Source organism: Phymastichus coffea, unplaced genomic scaffold, assembly GCF_024137745.1.
Source record: "Phymastichus coffea isolate CEN01 unplaced genomic scaffold, Cenicafe_Pcof_1.1 PCOF00024, whole genome shotgun sequence".
NCBI lineage: Eukaryota > Metazoa > Arthropoda > Insecta > Hymenoptera > Eulophidae > Phymastichus > Phymastichus coffea.
The window spans coordinates 1693374-1704986 of record NW_026706835.1 but is presented as its reverse complement, the minus strand read 5'-3'; positions in this window follow the sequence as shown (position 1 = coordinate 1704986).

Genomic DNA, 11613 nt, shown 5'->3' with positions numbered 1-11613 from the left:
TAGTACAAAACTTAATGATAAATCAAACAACCGTACACCCGATAGAATTAGCAGGATACATTGCCCCAAACAGCACTTGCACTAACGCAGGAAGTTTCTCAGACTCTTACGGCAAATTCAGCAATGTACACGTTACCGGCTATGTTAAAGTATTACTCGAAGAAAGATTTAACTCCGTAACACTGGAAACAAATAAAATCAAACTCGAGTCCGGAACTTCTTGTCAATTTACTGAAGAACGTTGCATTGATAGCATATTCGGATACGCATTCTGGGACAGAACCGAGTCTCAGGCGTGCCAAGCCAGCAAGTATACTAATCTATATTCAGGATCCGTCACTAAGGTAACAGGTAATGAACGAAGACCACTTTATGTATTGGATTCTGAGGATATATCTTTTGTTTTCAAAGACCTCGGTAGAATGATACAGTGCGGTTTTGAAATTATTAAAACAGAACACCCGAGATTATTCATATTAGAAAATCGGCTCGGTGAACATTTCATTTCTAACAGAGTTAAAAATATGCACGATCTAGATCTTTTCACTTATGTAAATTCAAAAATATTATTTGTTGAAAAACATATTAAAAATCATCTGCAAAAGTTATACCATGACGTACTATTACAGCAATGCGAATTAGAAAGAAAGGTTATTAGGATTGCATTCAATATTGCCACTTTATCACCGGACCTTTTAGCATATTATTTAATGAGAGAATCCGGATACATGGCCATGATGGCGGGTGAAGTAGTACATATTATCGAATGCGTACCTGCAGAAGTCAAAGCTAGAGAGGCCGAAACGTGCTACCAAGAATTACCGGTCACGCGCGGCGAGACTCCAATGTTTATCACATCGCGTACGCATATAATAAAACAATACGGAACCAAAACTGCTTGCGATACTAAAATGTCGGTAATGTATAAGTTCGGTGACTCATGGGTAAAAGTTATTCCGGACGTCACTAGTCAAGAAACCCCGCACATAATGAAACCTCAGACCAAGCAAAGTTGGGAATGTAATAGCTTCATAAACACGGCAACAAGCGGAATTTACACATATAACGACATCGAACACTTTCTTACGTTTATAATGTTTCCTACAGAACGGAACGCGGTCCTTAATCAAATCGCGCTCGGCTTCGCTGGAAAATCCAATCTAGCTCCGGGAATATCCATATTTAAACTACTTGACGAAGGTACTCTGAATCGTAGTGCGAATTCCACGTGGGAATCGCTATGGAGCCGATTCATTACATTCGGATCAGAGAGTGCCGCTGTTTTGGCCATTCTTATGATCTTTGGAGCAATTAAATTTGTCCTTAATACCATTATACATGGTTATGCCCTTCATTCCCTCTGTGGCTTTAGCATACACCTACTTGGCGCATTCTGGAATTCTTTGACTAACTTGCTACTTTACCTAGCCAAGAAACCTGAAAGAGAAACAAACCCAGACAAGCTAAACAAGAAAGCCCCGCCGGCAATACAGCCCGAAGAGCGAACTACTATCTTTAAAATCGAACGTGACGATCAACTGACCCAGAAACCAAGCTACACACAGAGACAGATCTATCCAGTATTATCAGAATCAGAAATTCCACCATTAATCAACAAAACATAAAAATCAACAATAGCTATATGTCTGAAAACATGGATCACAGAGCCATAAGAAAATTACTCGAAGACTTAATAATAGAAAAAAAGAGACTAAGTGTATCAACACAAATGCAGGAAGAAACCACAATGGAATTCGGACACAGAATAAATACATATTTACAAAAATACATTGTCATGGGAAAGGCCGCGCAAATGTTCTTATACGAAGTTACAGAAGACGAAACTCAGAGAGAAAAATTAGCTATTTACATTTTTATTAAGGGCCTCAAACATGAAATCAGACGTTACATTTGCCCTTTTACTTTTTACGACAAATTACAAGACGCACGCTTATATGCCGTACAAATAGAAAAAAATCTAATAGACATCAATCGCATCAAAAGAAATTCGATCCGCCCCATATCAGAGTCTTTTCGAAAATAACAACACTGAACATTACACAAAAAAAACAACTGTTTTGCATTATTTTCTTTTTTAGGATACTGACAAGTAACTGCAAGACATTGCAGTAGCCACCAGCTACTAAACACCAAAAGACCTCACCTGTTATCAATTTCCTTCCGTATAATCCCACAAAAATGTACAAAAATAACACTAATGAACAATCCCCTCCATCTGTAGATTACAACACAATCGAGATAAACGATTTCATCAAAAGTTCTATATACACAGCCTCCGAAGAAACAAAAAAACTCCAACACATCAACGAAGCAGTCAGCACCTCTTTCAACGCATACACTTTTGACATACCCAACGGGGGGCGGGATGCCCTAGCATCGCTATACAGCCTCTTACTCGAACATACCGATAAGGCCCTTGAAGATGTTTTGTATATGCGTGAGAGTAATTTGACCGAACAAATGGGCGAGTATGACTTATCTTATATTACCGAAAATAATTTACAATCAGAAACAAATCTTTTGCTTTTTAGAAAAACTCGCGCGGATTTCATTACTAACGCAATGAGCCCAGTATATAATTCTACATACATTAGCCTTATTTTAGCCGAAATTAACGACATTTTACATAAGTTTATTTACATATCAACTGAAGTACGTCAACTCCTGCAAAACAAACAATTTTCTTTGAATCCGCAATTTTTGCTAAACGCGATAAAACCTATCAAGGCAATTACTAATTCAAAGTTGCCAGTACATATGTCAAAAATCAATATCATAACACTACAATAAATTGCAGAAGTTAACGTAGTCTATTTTCGTAAGAACATCATTGTCGAAGTAATTTTTCCCCTTGTCGCAAGCAGCAATACACAGAGTTTCAAACTATATTCACTACCAGTATTTCAGTATCTTAACAAAACTAACCAAATCGCTAAGTTTATTAGACCACAAAGTGAATACCTGACTGTGACAGAGGGAGAAACTACCCATGCATTTCTAAGCAAGGTTTTAATTGATAACGAGTGTAAACGTATTTTTTCCTTCTATCTGTGCCCGCGCCCGACTATACGCAAGCCAAACAATAATTCCTGCGAGTTTAGTCTGTTAACATCACCGGAAGAGTCAAATCTTGTATTTTTTCAACTTGAAACTAGCTCTGCAACTGACTACTATCTTATACCGACGTTACAAAATAATTTTTTGCTATACTCAGTGACTCTCAATACTTCCTTTGGTGTGAATTGTAACGGCGTAGTACAACCCTTTCCTTTGAATGGCACTGGATTAATACAGATTCCCCACCTGTGCGAACTTAGAACAAACCACCATATTTATTTAGCGGCTAAGAAAAAATTAAAGGCGGAAAATTTTGTAATTCCGAAAATTTCTCTGATAACTACAAACAAAATAGTAATAAAAAACTCAAAAACAAATAATAATCAGAACAAATACGAACATTCGGACCGAGCGAAATTATTACACTCGTATTTAGCGTTAGGAGTATCCATTGTAATTGTTATCGCATCCATAATCGCAGTAAGTTGCATACTCTGCGCATATAGAGTGTGCAGTGACAAAGACCGCAGGTTCGAAAATATACCAATGCAAGAACTGAATCAGCCCTTAACTCCTCAAAAAAGAATGATCTGCAAATCTGCACAGACATTACTTGACGGATAATATTTTAGGCTACCAATCAACTACGACACTCCTCACTCCCCAACCATAGCCGCGCAAGCAGTCCCACTCCAAGAATCCGAAACAACAGACACTCCTCCAACTCTCCCCACTTTCTAAAATAAAAAAGGGTATAAAAACACTAACATACCCCCCCCCCCGTCAGACACTCCATAAACCAGCACAATGAAACGCACAGCAACTACCACACTCGACCCGCCGCGCAAGAAGGCCAATAGATCCTGGACGACGGAACAGGTGTTAAACAACCGGATGTCGACAGCAACTTTGGTACGACTAATTACAAGATGGGAGAACCGGGAGGTCCAGATGAGCATGCAACATCCTGAGCTGCCACTATTGGACGACGATGGAGGCTAGAACCACTACCAGTTGACGCAGTATATTTTCCAGGAGGCCCATCACGGACACCTGCACGTAAGATTCCTCTTCGAGGAAACCTATGGAGGAGAGGGGTTCGGACGAGCCCCTTTCAATCCATGCCGTGTGTGCGGACAAGACACCGCATATTGGCAGGGGTATTTCTTCTGCCGGGCGCGCGACGCAGCCGCTCCAAAAGACCAACAACTGGCCATGGAGGCCGAATGTGTCCGCCCGGAGCATTTTATGCTCAGTAATTCTCCTTGTGCCAGATGGATCGGCAAGGAGGTTTTATGTAGGTTCCAGAGGAGTTTGCAGATTCATCGCTTGGAATTGCTGTAATCCTATCCCAAGTCCTTCCTATTCTTAGAATAATTAAATAATAATAATCACAAACAAAACAAAAAATATATATATAATAAGATATAAAAAACAGAAAAAATATTTAACAAATATGTACGTAGAATGATAAGACACAAAAAAAAGATAACAAAAATATACATATACTCCAACAAAATAGTTATAGTAGCGCTCGGAGAGCGCTAGTCCCTTGCTTTCTCAGCAAAGGACTCCGAGGGGTGGGCATGTCACGTCGATACAAAAGAAAAAGTACGTGACGAATTATGATAAGTAAATAACGGGTTATGGTAACAAACCGGGTATCGGTAAGTTAATTTCCTATCGTATCAACCCTCCCGGGAACGGTTGTAAATCTTTCTAGCAGGATAGATTAGTCTAAGCACGTACTCCATAATATTTCCGCGAATATAATACTCATCGCATATTAATTCGGCGAAAACACAAGAAGGGGCACATCAGCCTATGGTATATAAATGCTGGATCGGGATCCGCAAAAGTTAGTTCAGCAGTTCAGAGCAATTCAGTTCGCACAGCATACGTTTCGCGCAGTACTCGCTATCCGGTTACTCAAAATCGGAGTTATACTCTGTTAAGCATTATAAAAATTGTCTTTAAACAATAAATCTTAAATCAAGCGCAAACACCTGAGACTGTTTGTAAAAACCTCTTCTGAAATCCAATCCTAATAAGGTAAGATAGTTATCTATGTTTAGTTATCTACCTAAACACGCTACATATAATAAAGGCGCCATCCCTTTAACCAACCTCTGCTTAACTCCTGACTAAGATCCAACTTCTACCAACGTGACAGTATTTTATACATTATTACGTCTAGCAGTAACATCTCCTCGCTTAGACATAACATTACCATTTCATATAAAATTTCTGCTTCTCCGACGACAAAATGTGCATGAATTAATTTATCCAAATCACCATTACTTAACTTACTTTCAAGTTCAGTTTTGTCTGTTGAAGCTTCTTTTGACCAAAAATCGTCGTTGTCTGATTCATTATCTTGATCATTGTAGCCCTGCGATTATTGAGTAGTTTGATCATCCTAAAGCAAAAGTTATTTTATAAATGTTTGATAATAAGAGAAATAAAATAAATCAAAAAAGCATTTTTAAGTATTAAAACCATACTGAATTTTAACAGATTCTCCATTTTATACGGTCGAGTTAAAAATGGCTATAGATAATTTTATCTTCGTCGATATAAAAAAATGTGTCCTATTATTTTATTATTATACAATTATTTTGTATTCTGTAGAGGACAACGTTTGTATCAAATTATTTATATAGTTTGATTTAATAAAATTTAATTCATAATTTTATAATTTGAAAGCATTAAAATATCTTTTCCACTCTAAATTAACAAAATGGTTAGTTACAACCAATGACCAGCATTTCTTATATTAAATTATTCTTAATAACCATAGTGGCTGAATGGTATGTAATAAAGAATTACAAACAACATAGGGTCAAATAACTAAACTTAGTTAGAGATATGTTATTTAATAAAATAAACATTAATCGATAATAACTTACGTCAGCTTCATTTAATCGAATATTTGTAGACGTAGGCTCTTCGTAGCTTTCAACATCATAGTCTGCTGATAATCGATCGTGCAGCGATTCATTAGTCATGGTATTTTCTTCATCTGCATACTCTCCAGTAATATTTTGAATAATACTGAGTAGTTTCGCTTCATGTGATACAACGTGATTTTTATCCCTTGTAATAACTTGAGGACTGGCTAATTTTTCACCATTAACACATTCATAGAATTCCTGTAGTATAAATAGAAATAAATATATAATACTTGAATTATTATTTTGAATATATCAAATTCATATGACAATTTTTATGATTTAGAATAATAATTCAACAAATTAATTGGAGATTACGACGAACTAATATACCACTGATTGTATGAAAATCATTTTACCTTTTCATCGTCAATGCTCATATCGCACTCAAAAATTCCATTTTTCTCTTGCAAGTGCTTCGTTAATTTAGAAGGATCTGCTTCTTGTTGTAAATACGTCATGTACCTGCCTCTTTTCTTTCTCGGAGTCTGCTGCTTAACTTTTGATCTTTTGTTATCCATTTTTATTTTCCAATACTTATTAATTATAGAATGGAAATAATCTACTGCGACATTGCATCATCGGAATAAACTACACCTGCAAGTATAAAATGTTAATAAAATTACCAACAACTTTGTCGTCAAGACATAATTTGACTAATTTTCATGGACTACCATTCTCATCAGTCGAAATAAAAATCAAGTCAATGTGTTTTACAAACAATAGACTCTAGATCCAAGTACTTCCATCCAGGTCAAAGCAACATGACCGAGTGAAATAACTGCTAAGCAAACGTTGCATGATCTGCAAGGCCAGTTGTAATAAGAAACAATATTAGCAAGAATCACTTAAGACAAATCGACTTACAACTTTCACCACTTCTTGTCATTTACAATTTTTTCCTCTTATATTGTTAAGAGGATCTATATATATTATATATATATATATATGATGTAATTATAATTATATATCATCAATTATATAATTATATAATTATTATTATATATCATATCCTGTAATCATTCACACTATACATACAGGTCTCATGATGATTCCAATGGTTTTAAAAGTGCTTTTTATGGAGAATTCAATCCACGTAACACGGTTGATGAGTAAATGACGCAGGTTCATCATCTAAAACTATATGTAACTGTTATAAAATGATAGAGGTTGTTGAGGTCATTAGATTTTAATTTGTCAAGTACCATACTCAAGTTTTGATTTTGAAAGGTTGCTTCACATTAAATAGGTAGTGATGTGACATTCACATATTTTGAAGTTTTTATGTATGTTTAGAAAATAACAATATCAATATGATGGCATCTTTCACAACGAGTATAATATAACACACATAAATTGTGAATAAAGAAAGTTTTAAATAAGTTATCATTATCAATTTGAAATTAAGTAATACAAATTTTCTGATTAATACTTGAACAAATTAATCATAAAATGTAGGACTAACAACACTTTTAATCATAGCAAATAAAAATTATTTACTCACAAATGTAACGGTCCTATTTATGAGCTGTTTATTAAATGACTGCAACTAGTCTAACGTATTTATCTGTTAGTCAAAACAATACATTAAGCGGCGCTACCTCACTGTTTACGCGACTGTATACAAATAAGAGTCGAGTCAAAACAAATAGCGTGACGTCACAAATAATAGACATAGATATAATGAACCATAATATTCAGAAAAATATGTTAATTATAGATAATTTGAATATAACAAAATATCAATTATATAGATTTTAACATACAGATTCACAATATCTCATTCAATTATAAATTAACAATGAATATCGATATGTAAAGTTAATTTATTTATTAACATATGAAATATTAAAAGATATAACGAATCGTTTGTATATTCGTTATGTCTCTCTCTCCCCAAGAAGCCAGCAACTAATATATTTAATATTCATTATAAATTACCATATTGCTTGAATAATTACAGCATCACGGACGTCAGCGAACTGGTAAGCGACGCGACTTGCGTACGATAATCGATATCGACTCGCGGCGCGGACCTCGTGGAGAGACGCTTCCTTGCGAGGAGAGAGAGAGAGTTTCAAAAATTGATACAGTCCGTTTTCGACGATCGACGGGCTAACGTTTCTCGCGCGAGTCGAAGCCTACTGCGGTCATCCAGCCTCACACGTGCCTGCGTACGCTGCTACGCCAGAAAAAAGTGTCATTACGAGTCAGCCAACCAAAAACAAAGCGAGTGTGCGGTAGAAGCGAGCCCGCTGTCGCGTGCCCTTGATTTGTGGGTTAGGACAGGAGTGCGAGCGGCTTTACTGTAAGTACTAGATCAAGTACCTGGCCTCTCTCTACACCGCTCTCTCCTTTTTCACGCTAACTGAACCACGCATTTACGCCCGCCTTTTCTTTGGTACACGTTACGCCGTGGCCGCGGTTGGTACCGGCAATCTCTCTCTCTCTCCGCGAACGTGCTGTCACTTTCATACATTCGCCATATCCGAAACGAATAAGTGCGGTTTGCCGTTCGCGAACGTCCGGCTCCTGACAGGCGAATTCGCTGTTACATGGTTCGACGAGGTTAAGCGCTGTCGCTTCCTCGTTCGAACGGTGCGCGCCAGTTCGCTATCGCCATCGTGCACAGCTCACAACAGAGCGAGTGCTTGCGCGACCTTAACCGCGTAGCGCGTGCGCAGTTCGGTTCGCTTCACTGTCAAGCTATTGCGAGTTTGTTGCGTTGCGATTAACTTTGTTTATATCGACGCGTTTCGATATTATGTATTCCTATGTTGCCAATTAAAATTTACACGCCTCTACTTTTAATTATATTCGAGTGCTTATTGTCCGCCGACTCCCTGTTCCTTGAATTCCAATTGTGTATGCGACTGCACACGCGCGAATCTCTCTCTTTGGACGTCGCGCATTTTCACGCGTAGCTTACGACACTCTCCGCGGGCCAAGCTTTCTGACCGAAAAGGAGGCAACTGTGCTGCTGGACCCAGGACGTTCGGTGCAGGAGTGCCGATCTGCTCTGGAGAGCTATTCATCTACTTTTCCGCGGTTACTTTTATATAGCGTGTCCCGCTCGAGCGAAGCTGAGCAGAAACCCCGTTATAAAGAATATAAATAATTTATATGCAAAATGAATAAGCATAGAACATGAGTAAGAATTGGTTTCATTAATAACAGCAGAATAACAACTGTTATTAATAAATAAACAATTAATAATTTATTTAAACAATAAGCTATATATAGAACGAAAATATTAAGTTAATAATTGATAATGACAATTTTATGATTTAGAAATCTTGGATAATTAATCTAATAATCGCATATTAAGATTAGAAGAAAACCGTTACAAATATGAAAAATTAGTCATAATTCAAATGTTATTAATTAATTTAAATAATTAATTTTGGATAATACTTCCAAAATTAATTAACTATAAAGCTATATGAAATTCTAATAATTTTCTATTGTAAATAATGTAATATCACGTCAATTAACTTTATTAGTTAATAACTTTTGACGACACTATTGGCGATAATTGTATACTATATAAAATTAACAAATAACTAACTCTGTAAAATTTACATGTGTTAAAAACTTAATATTAATGGTTATTTACTTGTAAATTAAGAAAAATCATTTCTCAAAATTCGCGAATGTCTCTCGAATTTTCGATGAAATCTCTCCTGCAATAATAAGCGGGAAAATCTGTGTATAAATAGGCCCACCTTTGCACAGGCTAGATTCATTTCACTTCTAGCCTTGCAAAGTGAGCGCATGAGTCTGAATAAACTTGGAATAACACCTAAGTTCTTTCTCTCATTGTGATTTACTAAGCAAGACTAACCTTTCCTTATAATTTGAGCTCGACTTATAGGACATCTCGCACTATAAGAAACTTGGGCCGAATTATATCCTATCAAAGAAAGACTTTAGCTCTGCTTATGGGACAATTCGCACCATAAGAAACTAGGGCATTGTCTGACTTTCCTCGATATTTTGCAATTACTTATATATATTTGATTTACTTATTTATTATATTTGTTTCATTTATCTATCTTCTTGACAATTAGAGTAAAATCATCAGAAACAAATTCTTACTCATTAGCTACATTACAAGAGTTCGAACTATTTTTATTTATAAGTGATACGAACATCACACAAAGAAAGTAAAAGACAGTATGCACTGGAAACATTTTCTTCAGCTTACTATATTCTATTTTATACTTTCCTGAAGATATACCTAACATAAAACTAACTAATTTCTTGATATTTTTAATAAACTTCTTTGCCAAATTATTTACATATACTACAAACTGTCTTTTGTGCTGCTGATTATACTCACAACGTCATAACAAAGAAAGCAAAAATAAACAAGCCGTCGTGACAGTGGTTTGTTTACTTGAAAGCCGCCATCTTGGGACGTAAGCTAAACGACTGTGATGGCGGACCGTGGCGGTGCATTGTAACAGTTTCTCGTGGTTTCTCGGCATTTCTCGGTGGTGCTTGAATTTCGTACTGTGATTTACATTGTGCTTCGCTTCGTTTTGTGACGAAGCAAGCGTTGCGCTTGTTCTCGTCGGTATTTTTCCTCAATTCCCCCCTCTCTCTCGGCAAAGCACGGTGACCAGCGTTAGACTCATTTAAGAAATGCGCCTAATGCATGGTCTTTGTTTCAGCCGACGGAGATTGCCGAGCGAGGCCGAGCCGGCCCGAAGCTATTACGCTGACGACAGAGTATAGAGATGTTAGAAAGAGAGAGAGAGAGAGTTAGGGGTGTGCGTGTCCCACGCAGGATTAGGCAGGTGCGCGTCGCGAACCAATTAGCGCATTGGTTACGCGCCGCCTAATAAGTAGGTCAAGTGGGGAGAGAAAGAACGAGAAAGAAATTGTCGATCGCGGAAGAAAAATCGAGCGATACAGATAGTAGTGAGTCGAGCAGTCAGTCAGAAGGTTTCCATTAAGACGGTTTAGATGGTCAGTGGTGAAAAGTCGAAAGTGCAGTTGAGAACAAAGGATCAGTCAAACGGTCAGTCAAACGCATACGCCACCAAGGAGCCGAGAAAGACCGAGAGGAAAGAGACGACTGCCTTGTTCCAGCATCTGCTCGGGACGCTACTCGGAGAAGCCGACAGGAGTTGCCCAGCGATGGCCAGCAACATCGTACACAGGGCGCAGCCAGACCTCCCGTTTCTGCATTGAAGGTCAAGTCTCGCAAGCTAATTTCTCTCTCTCTCGCTCTCTCTCTTCAGCGATATGGCAGAGCGCGTAATTGTAAGCGTCATGTAGGTAGCAAGGCGTGCACACGCCGGCTACCTGCCCTAATTATGGTCGGCGTCACAAATTGTTCAAATAGAAATCGTCCAGGCGATCCCTCGCCGGGCGACTTATATTAATAATCGAAGTGAAAATATAGGTGTCACCATATCTGATGATCATCAGCAATTGAATTTGATCATTCATATCATTATGTCATATGCAACTTGTATACATTGGCTTGTCTGCGTACATAATCAAATAGATAAAATTGAATAGAAAGTCTAGCTTAAAATTTAGTACTTGAATTATATTTTATTAAGAGTAAATA